Source organism: Labrus mixtus, unplaced genomic scaffold (genome assembly GCF_963584025.1).
Source record: "Labrus mixtus unplaced genomic scaffold, fLabMix1.1 SCAFFOLD_150, whole genome shotgun sequence".
NCBI classification, from domain to species: domain Eukaryota; kingdom Metazoa; phylum Chordata; class Actinopteri; order Labriformes; family Labridae; genus Labrus; species Labrus mixtus.
Genome location: NW_026870102.1, coordinates 30,001 through 45,000, shown reverse-complemented (window position 1 = coordinate 45,000; position 15,000 = coordinate 30,001). Strand labels below are relative to the sequence as shown.

General features: G+C 36.9%; 1 pseudogene; it reads left to right on the top strand.

The window, feature by feature from the left end:
- The window catches only part of LOC132961590 (metabotropic glutamate receptor 7-like), a 30,358-nt pseudogene that overhangs the window by 10,813 nt on the left and 4,545 nt on the right, over nt 1-15,000 (top strand).

The following is a 15,000-nucleotide window of genomic DNA, read 5'->3' as shown; positions in this document are numbered from 1 at the left end:
TAACTCTTATCCTTCATCAAATCAAAACTGATGAGTCATCAAAACATTCCCCCCCGTACAGTGTGTGTCCATCGAGACATGAGCTAATCACACCTCTTTGGTTTTTTGAACCAGGCTGTAAACATGTTAATCTCTGCTGTAAAAACAGGCTTTTTAGAATGGGTGTGTATGTGACTTCCTGTGCTTCTGTAGCCAGCCTCTAGTGGATACTCCAGGAACTGCAGGAGGTTACACTTCAGCATCAGCTTGGGGAGAAACAGACAAACAGCACCTGGGAACATTACAGCCCTGATATAACAGTTTTTTTCCTGTGTTTCCTGTGTTGCGGTGTGTTTATCGTCATGGTAACCGATAATCTCTTAATTGACTTATGTGATTATGAACCCACTCACAACACCTTCTCTGAGCTCTTTGTGTGTGTGTGTGTGTGTGTGTGTGTGTGTGTGTGTGTGTGTTACACACAGGTTACATGTTCACAGTTATTTCTGGTGGCTCTCGGCTCGTTTCTTTTCATCGCTCTGAATCCTCCTGACTGCCAAACGTTGAGAAAACGTTGCTTTTAACTCTCCTCTGGCTCGTGTTGGCGTCGTAATGCAGAAGGAGAGAGGTCCAACGTTATCCAACAGCAGCTAACGAGCTGCTACTAAAGGAGCAGTATGTAACTCTGACCCCTACACTCAAAAAAATGATTCTTGGCCCTAATAAAAGATACGTTATATTTTCAGGTAAAATGTAACTAAATTAAACCAAATCAAAAGTTTATATATAATATTAACTAAACACAACTTAAATATGCACTAAATAAACTAAATTAAAACAATTCAAGTAAACTTTATGTGACAGATTGATTATACTTTAGATTAAATCAAATAAAATTATACGTTAGTTTATAATATTAACTAAACACAACATAAATATACTTTGAATAAATGTTATTAAAACAATTCAAGTAAACTTTATGTGACCGATTAATTATACTTTAGATTAAATAAAATAAAATTATACGTTAGTTTATAATATTAACTAAACACAACATAAATATACTTTGAATAAATGTTATTAAAACAATTCAAGTAAACTTTATGTGACCGATTAATTATACTTTAGATTAAATAAAATAAAATTATACGTTAGTTTATAATATTAACTAAACACAACATAAATATACTTTGAATAAATGTTATTAAAACAATTCAAGTAAACTTTATGTGACCGATTAATTATACTTTAGATTAAATAAAATAAAATTATACGTTAATTAATAATATTAACTAAACACAATGTAAATATACTTTGACAAAATTAAATGAAAACAATTCTAGTAAACTTTATGTGAGAAGATTGGTTATACCCTAGTTTTCACTGAAAGGCGGCTATGCGCATGTGCAGGAGTAAAGGTAACATCGCGATGTCCCCAAACATTGAACGTGAGTTTGGTCTTTCGCAAAATTTTGGCTGAGCGAGAAGACGCACATGCGGTTGCAGGTGAGTGAAATCGTTTTCCATCTGTTATATTATGATGCAGGGATACTTCATTTCATTAAGTATATTGAATTAAAACCAGTCTAAGCTGTAGTTTGACTAAAATGACCGTTTTTGAGTCGCGGATGAGTAAGCGTGACGCTAGCATCGGGTTGAACACGGGTAGCATCACCGCTTCGACCTCGGTTATGTAGTCACGTTGGTCGTAAAATATGTCTGCTATCTTTGGCGGGGACCATAGACTGTAAATATTAGGCGGGGACATAGCAGAGGACCTGCTTGCAGAGCTTCCTGCTGATCCGGCTTAGAGGCCGGTTACCCAACCTGAGTCAATGCACGTAACGCAGCACATGGCTAATTAATATTCATGTGGACCGTGGGGGTAAGCCTAAAGATGGTCAACCGTAACACTCAAATTTAATTTGAACTACTGAACTGTAACGTGATGTCTAACAGACTGCCGGTTAGGTATTTGGAAAGAGTATGCCATTTGTTGCTGACTTCTGTATTAATGTTATTTGGCTACTGTAAGCTGTCTGTTGATGGGAGTAGCTAATGCGCTAAGGTAGAGCTAAAGTAAAGCTAAGTGCTACTAGTGTTCGAGTGCAGCTGACGGCATGTGTGTGTATTGAATCTGGTGAGAACATGCCTTTAGTTTGTGTTCACAATTTATATACAGCCAAACTAAACACGGTAACTCGCACTCGGCTCCGGTTTACACACTCGGGTCAGGTTTTAAAATGGTTACTGCTACTCCAGCAGCTGTATTTGCTAACAGGGTTGCATTTTCTATTTTCTGCTATGAATGAACTGTACTGCTTTACTCGCTGATCCGCTCTTAAAGAAACCTTGCGTATTAAGACGTGTTGACCCTGTTGTAATTTATTAACATTTGTTCATAAAAGCGTACTAGATCTCTGCATTTTGGCTGGATAGACTACTCTTCTCCCCATGGGAGATACGTGTTCACCATTAAGCGTTTTGTTTTTTTACCCATGTGCAGTGCTTGTGAATATGACATTAATGATGACGCTTCTGTCAATGTAGACTGTATTGAAAATTGTAATGTTAATTATTTGTGTACACGTGTAAAACTTCTCATTTCGGAGCTGGCTACATCTCATTTTATAGGCAATCTAACCTTGTAATATTTTTAATTTTTTCAGGTATTACATCATATCCATAGTACTTAAACCAATGACCTCTTATTGTGTACAGACACCTCTCTATTAAGGTGAGTACTTGTGATGATTTTTGTCAAATATTTATTAAATATGCTTGAGTTATGATAAAACGACAGCTACAGCCTGACCTTGTTTTCTTTTCTCTTCAGGTTGAATATGTGAATGGGCGTGTGGGAATGTAAGGTGTGTGGAAATTCATGTGTAAGCAGGTATGAATTACTGAAACATTGTAAACTTAAACATGGCCATCAAGGAAACCGTTTAAGACATCCCTGCCCGTACTCCAACTGTCCTAGCACGTTCAGATTATGGAACAGTCTTTTGAATCATATATATCGTTCTCACCAAACCCAGTCATCTTCAAAACCACCTGAGTTAACTACATTTTCATGTCAGTTGTGTACTATAGATGAGCTTTCAAATGAAAAGGATTACTTTGGTCATATAAATGAACATTTGCGGAAATACGAAACTGTAACATGCATGTTTAAAGGTTGTTTGTTTAAAACTAACATCTATAGTACATTTCATACTCATAAAAACCGAAAACATAATTCCCATACTTCGTATGATTTTAAAGCTGAGGTTGTTACTGTTAATGGAACACAAGAATCTGAAAGCTCAGTTGTTGGTGTTGCTTCATGTGCTGCAGACACAGAAATAGAAACTGATGTAGATGCATATAGTAATTGTAATACAGAAGATCTACAAAAGCTCATTGAGCAGAAAATTGCCTCAGTTATATTAAAGTTGGAGCATATTTTGTTTGTGCCAGCTACAGCAATTGATGAAGTACTGCATGAACTACACTTTCTGTTAAGTTCTTCATCCGTTCATGTCACTTTTAACAACTTGTCTAACATTTTGAAAAACCATAGTGTTCAGATAGAAGAGTCAGTTGTCAAAGAGCTTGCTGAAGTAGCTTGCAAGTCTAACCCATTGGCCAAAGCTTTTGCAAAAGGTGGCCCTTTGGCTACATCCTACAAAAGAAAACAGTATTACAAAGAACATTTCAATGTGGTGAACCCAGTTGAGTACATCCTTGATCCTAAAACAAATAGGACATTTCAGTATATTCCCATTTTGAGTTCTTTGCAGCATTTGTTGACTAACACTGACATTTTAGAAAGTGTTGTCCAAACCAACAAGGCACAGAGAAATACCTCAGCCAAAGAGCAGTACAAGTCTATAAGAGACGGGATTTTCTTTAAAGAAAATATTTTTTTCACAGGAGAGGAATTGAAATGATCAATATCTTTATATGTTGATGACTTTGAGGTGTGTAACCCCATAGGCACATCCAGAAAGACCCATAAACTTTGTGGTGTGTACTGGATTTTAAATAATTTACCACCTGGATCTCACTCAGCTCTATCTTCGATTTATTTGGCAGTATTGTGCAAGAGTACTGATGTTAAGTTGTATGGATATGAACACATTTTAGAGCCCCTTTTACAAGATTTGATAATATTAGAGAAATATGGTGTTTTTATTTCAGGTGTTGGAGAGTTTGTGAAAGGCACAGTCCAGTCGGTCATTGCAGATAATTTAGGAGCACACGGGATAGCAGGCTTCATTGAAAGCTTTTCTGGCACCTACTTCTGCAGGTTTTGTACAGGTGAGAGACCAGACATTCAGGATAAGGCTGTTCAGTCAGGACATTTTACACTAAGAACTAAAGACGTACATGACACACACATTAGATCTGCAGAGGACAGCTCAACAATCTGTTGTGGAGTAAAAAGAGAGTGTGTGTTTTCCAAGAATTTGTCTTATTTTCATGTCACTCGGGGATACCCTCCTGACATTGCTCATGATTTGTTTGAGGGAATTGTACCAGTTGAGCTTTCTCTCTGCATTGGAATATTAATTTCTAAAAAGTATCTGTCTCTTGACACTCTAAACAAATTAATCCTGAACTTTCCATATAAGTGGGGGGATAAAACTAACAAACCGCATGTTATAGCTCGCACTTTTGCAACTACAAAGACTATCGGAGGCAATGCCCACGAAAATTGGAATTTAATAAGGTTGCTCCCATTAATTATTGGAGACTTAATACCAGAGGAAGAGCCTGCTTGGCTTGTGTTGCTTGATTTAAAAGACATTGTTGAGCTCGTTGTGGCCCCTGCTTACAATAAAGAGACCATTGCCTACTTGGAATGCAAAATCACTGAACACAGAGATAGATTTTTGGAGCTTTTTCCTGCGCGACTCCGACCAAAACATCACTACATCGAGCATTACCCTCAGATGATTGAATGTTTTGGGCCTTTAGTGGGGCAATGGACTATGAGATTTGAGGCAAAGCATAGCTTTTTTAAGCAGGTTGCTCGTCATACAAATTGTTTCAAGAATATACCACTCACATTGGCTGCAAAGCATCAACAAATGATTGCCTACTATTTAAATGCTTCAAACCTTAAATCAATATTGGAAGTTGGAAATGTCACAACCCTGCCTGTTGATGTACTAAACAAGGAAGTAGCAGAAAGCCTCAAGCAGAAATACCCCAACATAAGTGAGGTGCATCTGGCCAAAAATGTTACCATGAAAGGAATCTCCTACAGAATTGGCATGCTAATTCCTTACGGCGCAACTGGTGGTCTGCCTGAGTTCGCAGAAATTCTTCAAATTTGCATTGTTAAAAACAATTTGAGCTTTGTTGTAAGAATATTGTGTGCCTGGTATCATGAGCACTTCAGAGCTTATGAGTTGACCATATCGCCTAATAGAGAGGTTGCCCTGGTTGATGTTGAGGACCTAACCGATGCATATCCACTCTGTGACTACATGGTTGGCCTGAGACGTTTGGTTACCTTGAAAAGGCATATCATTGTTTAAGGTGGGTTTATAAATTGACTATCTCACTGATCTTAAGACATTTAACTTGTGATTTGTCAATAATCTAAAAAGTAAATTACATTATATAATATATTTACAACATAATTTATTCAATGTTTTGAATATTTCAAGAGGTTTTTATAATTCAATGATTCAGAACACAGTTTTAAAAGTGGGTACTGTTTGGTCATGCAATTAAGGCTTATTTACAATCCAGTGAATGTTATCAGGCTGAAATGTTCGGTAAGAAGAAATATTTGCAATTAAGTTAAAGAACATACAGTATCACTTAAACAGTATTTCTCACACAACATATTAAATCCTGAACAAACGTTTTTTAATAAAAAAAAACTCGAGAAAAAAGGGGGTCCATGCTATTACAACCACAAAACAATTTCAGTCAATAGATATATATAAAAAAATCTATCTGGTCAGTAGAATGCCCTTTTAAGACTGAGAATGACAGCCATTAACTTGAAAAATAACTCAGTTTTAGGCGAATGCTTATCATTGGCATGCCCAGATGTTGTGATTGTTTAGTCTCCCTGGAGCCACACACACGACTGAGTCACGTTATGAAGTGCTGTGGTGAAATTCACACTTGTGTGATCAGCCTGTGATTTAATTTTTTTTTAAATTATACAATGTTCTTCCTTAAAGATTTTACACTCTTGTTTATCAAGAGCCGATGTGTACCTTAAGCGTTCCCTTTATCACTTTTAACGGTATATTCAACTTTAATTCTTTGATTGGGCTGCTAGATCTCATAGGTTCTTTGAATCTAAAACATTAAAAACTGATAAAAATTACCTTTGTAGTTTCTCAAAGCTAAAATGTGCCCCTTAGGCTTGCAGAATACACAATGTAACAAGGGAGTCCTTTGATCAAGTTCTTTTGGAGTGATCCGCTGGAAGTCATCATTTAACTTGTGAAAAAAGTTGATTTTCTCCTGATTTTGCAGTACGGTTAAGTTATTTTCCTAAATGTTGTTTTTTGTATTTGTTGTAGAAGAGTCAAAGATGTCCGGCCCGGCTCACCTGAGAGTTGTTCTTGGTGGAGACGACGCAAGAAAACTTATTCTCATGTCAGGGATACCATCTACTGTGGATGAACTTGTTGAGGAGATAAAGACTGCTTTTGGACTTACACAGCCGTTCAGGCTCCAATACAAGGATGCAGACTTTGGCAATGAATATGTCAATGTTATGTCAACCAGTGAAATAAGAGACAGGGACACTTTGAAAGTCATTTATTTTTCCTGTGACAAAACTAGCCCCAGCACTCCCAGGACACCACCTTGCAGTGCAAGCACACCAATAGCTTCTCCCACTGCATCTCAGAGCTCTATGACCACAGGATCGACTTCTGCAAACCCTCTCAGCTCTCCATCCCTTGACCAGGACTGTGTTTCTTCTGACCATTCATTTGGCAGTGCAGACACTCTCCTTTTGGATCCAGCTCCAGATTCTAGAACCTGTTCTTGGCCTCCAGTCTTCTTTGTTCCCCGATTTTCATATTTTGCTGACATTCAGCTCCAAAGAGCAGATGCAGAATTCAGAGCAAATGGAACTCTTCTTACCCCTTCACCAAAGCTAAGAATGGATATACTTGAAGGCATGGCTGAAGAGATCTTCAAATACACAGCATATCCCAGTGATTCCCAAATTGAAGAGGCTGCTGAGATGTTGGTTCATTCCCATCCATGCCTAAAGGAAAGAGGGACTCAAGCCGGCCATGAGGGATGGAAACAGTATCTGAAGACAAAGGTTGCCAATTTTCGCACAAAACTTCACAAGATTGGACATCCTGAAGTCAGTGTGAACTCTCTAAAGAACAAGCGCAAAGGTCAAGAAAAAGCAGCTGCTAACATAAAAAAACCACGAAAAGCTGAGGTCAACTTCCTGCCATCCCTCCCGTGCGGCGAAACACGAGAGAGTCTTGAGGACGCAAGGGTAGCTCTCCTGGCTGAGGTGAAAAAGAGAAACAATGATGCAGTGATCAAAGATAAAATGCAGAAGACCTTCTCATACAGACGGCAGGAGGTAGTCCAGGAAGCGCCTGTGATATCTGAATTGGTGAATAGATGGCCTGCTTTGTTTACAGTGGGTGAAGTAAGTATTGATATTGATTATTAATGTACGACTTTTCTAACTGAACAACAACCTTCCCTAATTATGAACTGACACTATTTTTCTCTTAGGAAAAGGTTCCTTTTTTTTTTCCAATCAATATTATTTGTACCCGTAATTCATATTTCAGTTAGTTTTTTTTATGATTGTTTATAGAATGATTAAAAAAGAGTGCACTTGTACTTTTATATTGACAAAGTTTAAAACCATAAGAGTTGCAAATAAGTACCGTAAAATCCAAAATATAAGACGCACCCTGTTTTTTGAAGGTCTCCCAGAAAAAACTCTTCCTTTGTGACGATTTCTATTGTGTTCAGTGTAGTCAACAACGTGCATCTTCTGTACAGCTGTTTTCACTTTCGGGAGTTTGCTCTCACACTAGCTACAATACAGTAGTTTAGCTCTCAGCCTGCAGTGAAGGTTGTGAAGCACAGATCTCTAGCTTGCGAGCTCTCTGCTGGTCACTCTTTAATTTCAATATAGGAACAATATATCACCGTTTTCTGTAAATGTAGGGTTATGACCTTCTGGGGGAAAAAAGATGCAAAATAAAGTCGCGCAGCCAGACTGATCTGTGTTGTTGTCTTTCCGAGCACAGAGTGCAATCAGCTTTCAATGTTTTTTTAATAGCGTCAGGTCGCACAGGGATAGTGGCGGCTGCACCCGCTTAAATGAGGTGTATAAGACGCAGCCAACTTCTAAGATGGAAAAATAGGTTTTAAAAGTGCGTCTTATACACCGGAATTTACAGTTACACATTTGACACAACGTTCACAAATGGGACTAATTTCTTAATATCTACAGCAACTAACACTACAAATTAGGGTACTACGTTGTTCAATACAGACAGCTCCCCATTTAAAGATGTGATTATTTTTGCTTGCAATTTAATGTGCTCAAAGTTGCTAAAATGCCACAGTGCCACATCTTCTAGTCCAGTGTGTGTGTGCTCCTGTCCTTTTTGTGCAGTGTTCCCTTACAATATACATTTTCATCACTTGCTCATGAATGTCACTTTTTTCCTTTTCACTGTTTCCCCATAGATTAACGCAGAATTCATGCGAATCACAACTTTACCACTTCAAGCGAAGTTCCTGGCACAACTCGACAAACACACCCCGAACCTAATCAAAGTCTTCAGCAACAAAGGCGGAGCAGCTGGAAGAAAGATCCGACTCCTCATGGCTCCCACAGCTAAGGCATGTACATCATACTTTAGATAATTAATCCTTGTAGCCCGCTTGACTATGTTTTGGTCATTGACTTGTATTTTTCTGCTTTCATTTTGGCTGTGATCAATCAATCAATCTTTGTTTGTATAGCGCCAATTCATAACAAGTGTTATCTCGAGACACTTTACAAAAAGCAGGTAAAAGACCTTACTCTTTGTTATTTAATATTACAATGGGATCAATCCTCAGACTATATATTAAGTAGAGGTTGGTAGTTTTTATTGGAGTTTGGATTTCTAAAGAGTTTCTAAGCTTTGTTCCAATTAAAAAAAATACTCCCCACTAGATGTAGCTCTATTATTGCTTTTCCCATTACCTCCCCAAGAGGGCACCCTCGTACAAATGCCCACCCCATTATAATAAATAGCTCCTGAGAGATATATACAAATGTTCAACTTGATTTTTGTGTGCATTTACTGATATTAAAGTGTTGCATGTGAATGTGTTTGCGTGTTTAAGTATGTGCATGGGCACACATGCACCTGTAGACTTATTTTAGGAGCTTTTCATCTGGTGGTATTTGATACAAATTGGTGTGTAAAGAAGTAATTTATTAATTTGTTCAAAGTAATGTTGATGTAATTTATTCAAAACATTTTATTGATAAAAACAAAAACCAGGAGAAATTGATCAAAAATTACTTCACAATATGGTCATAGTGGTAAATTAAATGCATTGAATAAAACCTGTAATTGAACATTGTTGTGGGTTATCTTTGAACCATGTCAGGCTGGGATAATAATAGCAGAATCTCATTACTTGTTAGTTCCAACAGCTTCTTCATTAAACTGTGTGTAATTTTTAAAATAGGGGGAAAGTGCTTGAAGACCTTTTCCTCAACAAATTTGTTAAATTATTCCTGTACTTTAAAAAAATATTTTACAAAACCACTGTTACGATGTGTTCATATCAAGTTCTTACTAAAAATATTTGAACTTGTAAAAAAAAAAAAAAAAGAATATTAGTGGTATACAATACAAAGTTAAATTTTTATTCCATTAAGAAAAAAACAAACTTGTTTTTTTAAATCATGAAAGCAAGGACAGCTACAAAATGTCCTCGGAAACATCTTGAACAAAATCTTTTTATTAAAATAATGTTTTATTTTTTTGTAGAGTGAGGACATCAACCTCAAGAGGGATGCAGTCATTAAATGTCTGTGCTTGTATTTAAATGAGGACAGCAACGTTCTCATCAAAGAGTACTTGGTAAGTAATTCAGATTGAGGTTAAACCTTGAATCTTTTCTTCTTGAATTATTTTAATACTCTATTTCATATCCATCTATTTTTTCCACAATTAGAACATGAACAGTGAGGATGCTGAGAAGGAAATGTCACAGACCACCATGGGGGTCTTTGTGATTCACACAGAAGGTTCGGACAAAGACGAACCAGAAGATGTCCAAGTGGTGATCGAGGGTGTGGAACTTCTGAGCAATCTGGGAAGCATTTCCTTTGGCTGCATCATGCTGTTCGGCCTCATTTACACCCTTAATTTGAGCTATCCTCCTGAGCTCAAATACACATTTGAGTTCTTCCAAAAAGTACTTATGAACTTGGATGGTAACAAACTATCCCCAAAGGTGCAAGGACTGAAGATAAAGCTGCTTCAGTGAGCACAACAGACTCAGGTGGCTTTTTACTGGAGGAAACTTCTCTTACAACCTTTTCATGTTTTGCAAAGTTTGGGGAGGATTGTACTACTGTTCAGTTTGTAATCTACCAGGTGTGCCATTGTGTTCAATGTCAGGAGCACATTTTGTTTTAAGCGCAGCCTTAGTCGCACTTTATCTTTTTTATTTTGATCTTTGAACTCAATAGATGGCTGTCAAGGATTTGTTGCTTCTTGAAAGATGTTTAATGTATTTCATGAACACTGTTAAAAGAATAATAGAAACATGATACTGTCATTCTACTTGTAGTGTGCCCAGACATTATTGTAGTGCTGATGGGTATGCAGGAGGCATTCACACTATGAGTGACATTTTGAGTTGCTGTGAAAAAAGATTCTCACAAATTATAACAGCCTTTGAGTTCAATGTTTGACTTCGACTTTCAGGGTGATCTTGAATCCAGCCCTCAATGGTTTTGGTTTTCATTGACCGTTTATGTCGTTTTGTTCTTATGTTATTATTAAGTACATCGGTGAAGTTTTTACACTTTAATAAGTTCATTAAGAGCCTATGTGTACCTAAGTGCACTGAATTTGTTTGTATATTTCATTTGCCTTAAAGAAACGTGTTTGTGCTGAATTGTGTACATTTACATTGTAAATGTCTTGAAAACGAATGAAGTGGAAAGCCTTGTGCATTGTTTATGAATAGGAAGTTTCACAACTCTGAAAAGTTTGTTGAGTACAAAGTTTAGATTTAAAAGCTGGAAAAACTTCTCGATAAGGGTACACATTTTATACATAACTAGTTTTTAATAACTAGGGATGGTTAGATAATTCTGAACTCGTATTCATGTAGGATGTATTATGAACCCCTGTTCCTCATCAAGTAATGATGGAATCACTGACTTAACTTCATCTCCTTAACTCACTGTTACTTCATACATTTGTTGGTTGATATCACAGTAGCTGGACATGAGTTTATTTGTTAAATAATTATGGTCCACATACAAACTTATGACCAGTTAATGTGGTCCATACTGACTGACAAACTATAACTGATAATATATGAAAGACATGCTGGTTTAATAAGGTCATAGTGGCTCCGTCATTACTTAATGTTGAGCAACAGGAGTAAAAACATCCTTCAATTCATACATAAAATAATTGTATGAATTAATTAAAAAATATTTGAGTATATAATTTGTACCCTTTTTGAAGTATTATTATTATGGAAACATAAGAGTGCACATTTGGAAAGTTAATGCAAGTTTTTTTTATTGCACGAGTCATGATAATTTAACGCATGAATAAAAGTAGAGTATACCTTTAAATCCTGTTGCTTAAATGGTGATACGTTTATTCATGCTTTAAATTATCATGACCCATGCATTACTTAAGCAGTAATTGATCGAGTTTATACCCTTAGTGTAACGTGTTGACCTTCATTCTGCTTTTACTGGTGGTTCTTGGCAACTGAATGCCTTATTTGGTCTTTTTGTAAAGCTGAAGCTACATTACATTTAAAAATGGATGTTTTGAAGTCTCCTGTTGCCATGTTTGATAGGAAATGGCAATAAAGTGTCAATAACCATGGATTACATCATTAGATTTGTTTTACTTGAATAATTACGTAAGGTTTATGTATAGGATCAATTCAAGTTAAAATGTATAAATTAAATAAACACATACGTTTTATGTTAAAGATCAACTAAGGTTTATATCAATTAATTAAATTAATTAATAAGGTTTATGTTAAAGATCAACTAAGGTTTATATCCGTTAATTAAATTAATTAATAAGGTTTATGTTAAAGATCAACTAAGGTTTATATCCGTTAATTAAATTAATTAATAAGGTTTATGTTAAAGATCAACTAAGGTTTATATCCGTTAATTAAATTAATTAATAAGGTTTATGTTAAAGATCAACTAAGGTTTATATCCGTTAATTAAATTAGTTAATAAGGTTTATGTTAAAGATCAACTAAGGTTTATATCCGTTAATTAAATTAGTTAATAAGGTTTATGTTAAAGATCAACTAAGGTTTATATCCGTTAATTAAATTAGTTAATACGGTTTATGTTAAAGTTTTCATTAATTTAACTCAATTAAATCTGACTAAGTTACTTAATTCATTCAAGCTGCAGCAATGTGATATTAAACTTTAGACTTTAATGCAATATTTTACCTTGAATTTATGTAATAAAAATACATGGAAAATTTACATGTGATTAAATCACTTAAAGTCTATGTTTTTGGGTTAATTATTTTTATGAGTGTAGTGGTTAAAATGGGTACTGCAGTCTAAATTCTAAACGTCATAGAGAGCTGTCTCCCTTCCCCCACTCCTCTCTAGAGTTGATGCTCACTCAGGTCACCATGTGGTGGACTCTGAAGCTTCAGTGTTTATCCAGCTCTGCATGGGTCTGTAAACCTTTCTGTGTTCTAACCTCTCTCCATTTTTCAAAAGCATCTCCAATATTGATCCTAGTTTGAGCACGTTTCTGCTCGTGGAGCTTATTAGAAACATGCAGAGGCTTTTTAGGTCGGGTACAATCACTTCTATCTGAACCACTTCTCTTGCCCGCTTCCATCGCTGCAACACCTGTTGACCTGATAACTGTTGTTTACATCATGACTCGTTGTTGTTTACATCATGACTCGTTGTTGTTTACATCATGACTCATCATTGTTCACATCATGACTCATCGTTGTTTACATCATGACTCGTTGTTGTTTACATCATGACTCATTGTTTACATCATGACTCGTTTACATCATGACTCGTTGTTTACATCATGACTCGTTTACATCATGACTCATTGTTGTTTACATCATGACTCGTTTACATCATGACTCGTTGTTGTTCACATCATGACTCGTCGTTGTTTACATCATGACTCGTCGTTGTTCACATCATGACTCGTCGTTGTTCACATCACGACTCGTCGTTGTTTACATCATGACTCATGGTTGTTTACATCATGGCTCATTGTTGTTTACATCATGACTCATGGTTGTTTACATCATGACTCGTCGTTGTTTACATCATGACTCATGGTTGTTTACATCATGACTCATGGTTGTTTACATCATGACCCGTTGTTGTTTACATCATGACTCGTTGTTGTTTACTTCCTGTTAGTACATATTTTCATGGATTCATTCATCTTGATCATTTCGTGGACATATCTTTAAATTGTGTCAACCATCTCACAGTAATTCTTCTTTTGGCTGTGAAGCTGGAACCTTATATGGTGAAACATGTAAATTGTAGCAGATCTATGTTTGTATAGGAGCCAACCATATGTTGTCAACAACTGTTTGTTAGACAAAGAGTCTACATCGGTTTCATATAAAAATCAGTGTCATGTCATCTTTATTGTTTTATAGTGATGTACCCAAATGGAAAGGAATTTGTGGGCTTTACCTTCTAGCAGAATATAAGACACACTGTGTGATGAAGACTTGGCCTTTTTGCCATTTTGCCCATGATGGCCACTTTGCCGATGATTGTCAATGATTGTGAGATCTTGGTCAGCATGGGTCAGTGATGGTCTGCACTTTGTGTTTCTGTGTTGTCTGACCATGGCTGAATAAATCTAAGATGATCCACAGTCTGTTTCACCATTTCATCATTGTTCATCTACTACAGAAGTAACCCCCACCTAACACTTCCTGACTCGTCGTTGTTTACTTCCTGACTCATCGTTGTTTACATCATAATTCATTGTTGTTTACATCATGACTCATTGTTGTTGACATCATAACTCATTGTTGTTTACATCATAACTCATTGTTGTTTACATCATAACTCATTGTTGTTTACATCATGACTCGTCGTTGTTTACTTCCTGACTCATTGTTGTTTACATCATGACTCGTTGTTGTTTACTTCCTGACTCATTGTTGTTTACTTCCTGTGGGTTTCTGTTTGTCTCACTTGTGTGTCATTTGTCTTTCAGGGTTCGATTCCTACTTCACCTCGAGGACTCTGGAGAACAACCGCAGGAACGTCTGGTTTGCTGAGTACTGGGAGGAGAACTTCAACTGCAAACTGATGAGCTCCTCCAAGAGGGACGAGAGCAGCAGGAAGTGCACAGGTACAGGTGTTCATGCACCTCAGAATACACGCCTACACACGCCTACACGCGCCCGCACACACCTGCACGCGCCCGCACACACCTGCACGCGCCCGCACACACCTGCACGCGCCTATACATGATTAGAAAGTTCTGGAAGGTAAAGATGCAGAAGAGGCTCAGACAGAGCTAACAGGTGTTCATTCATCAGTCACACTGAAGTCCTCTCCAAACCAACACAAGAAGAAGAGATTCCCCCACAGCGAGATGACATCATGGCGTGCTGATGAGCATCATCATCATGGCGTGTTGATGAGCATCATCATCATGGCGTGCTGATGAGCATCATCATCATGGCGTGCTGATGAGCATCATCATCTTGGCGTGCTGATGAGCATCATCATCATGGCGTGCTGATGAGCATCATCATC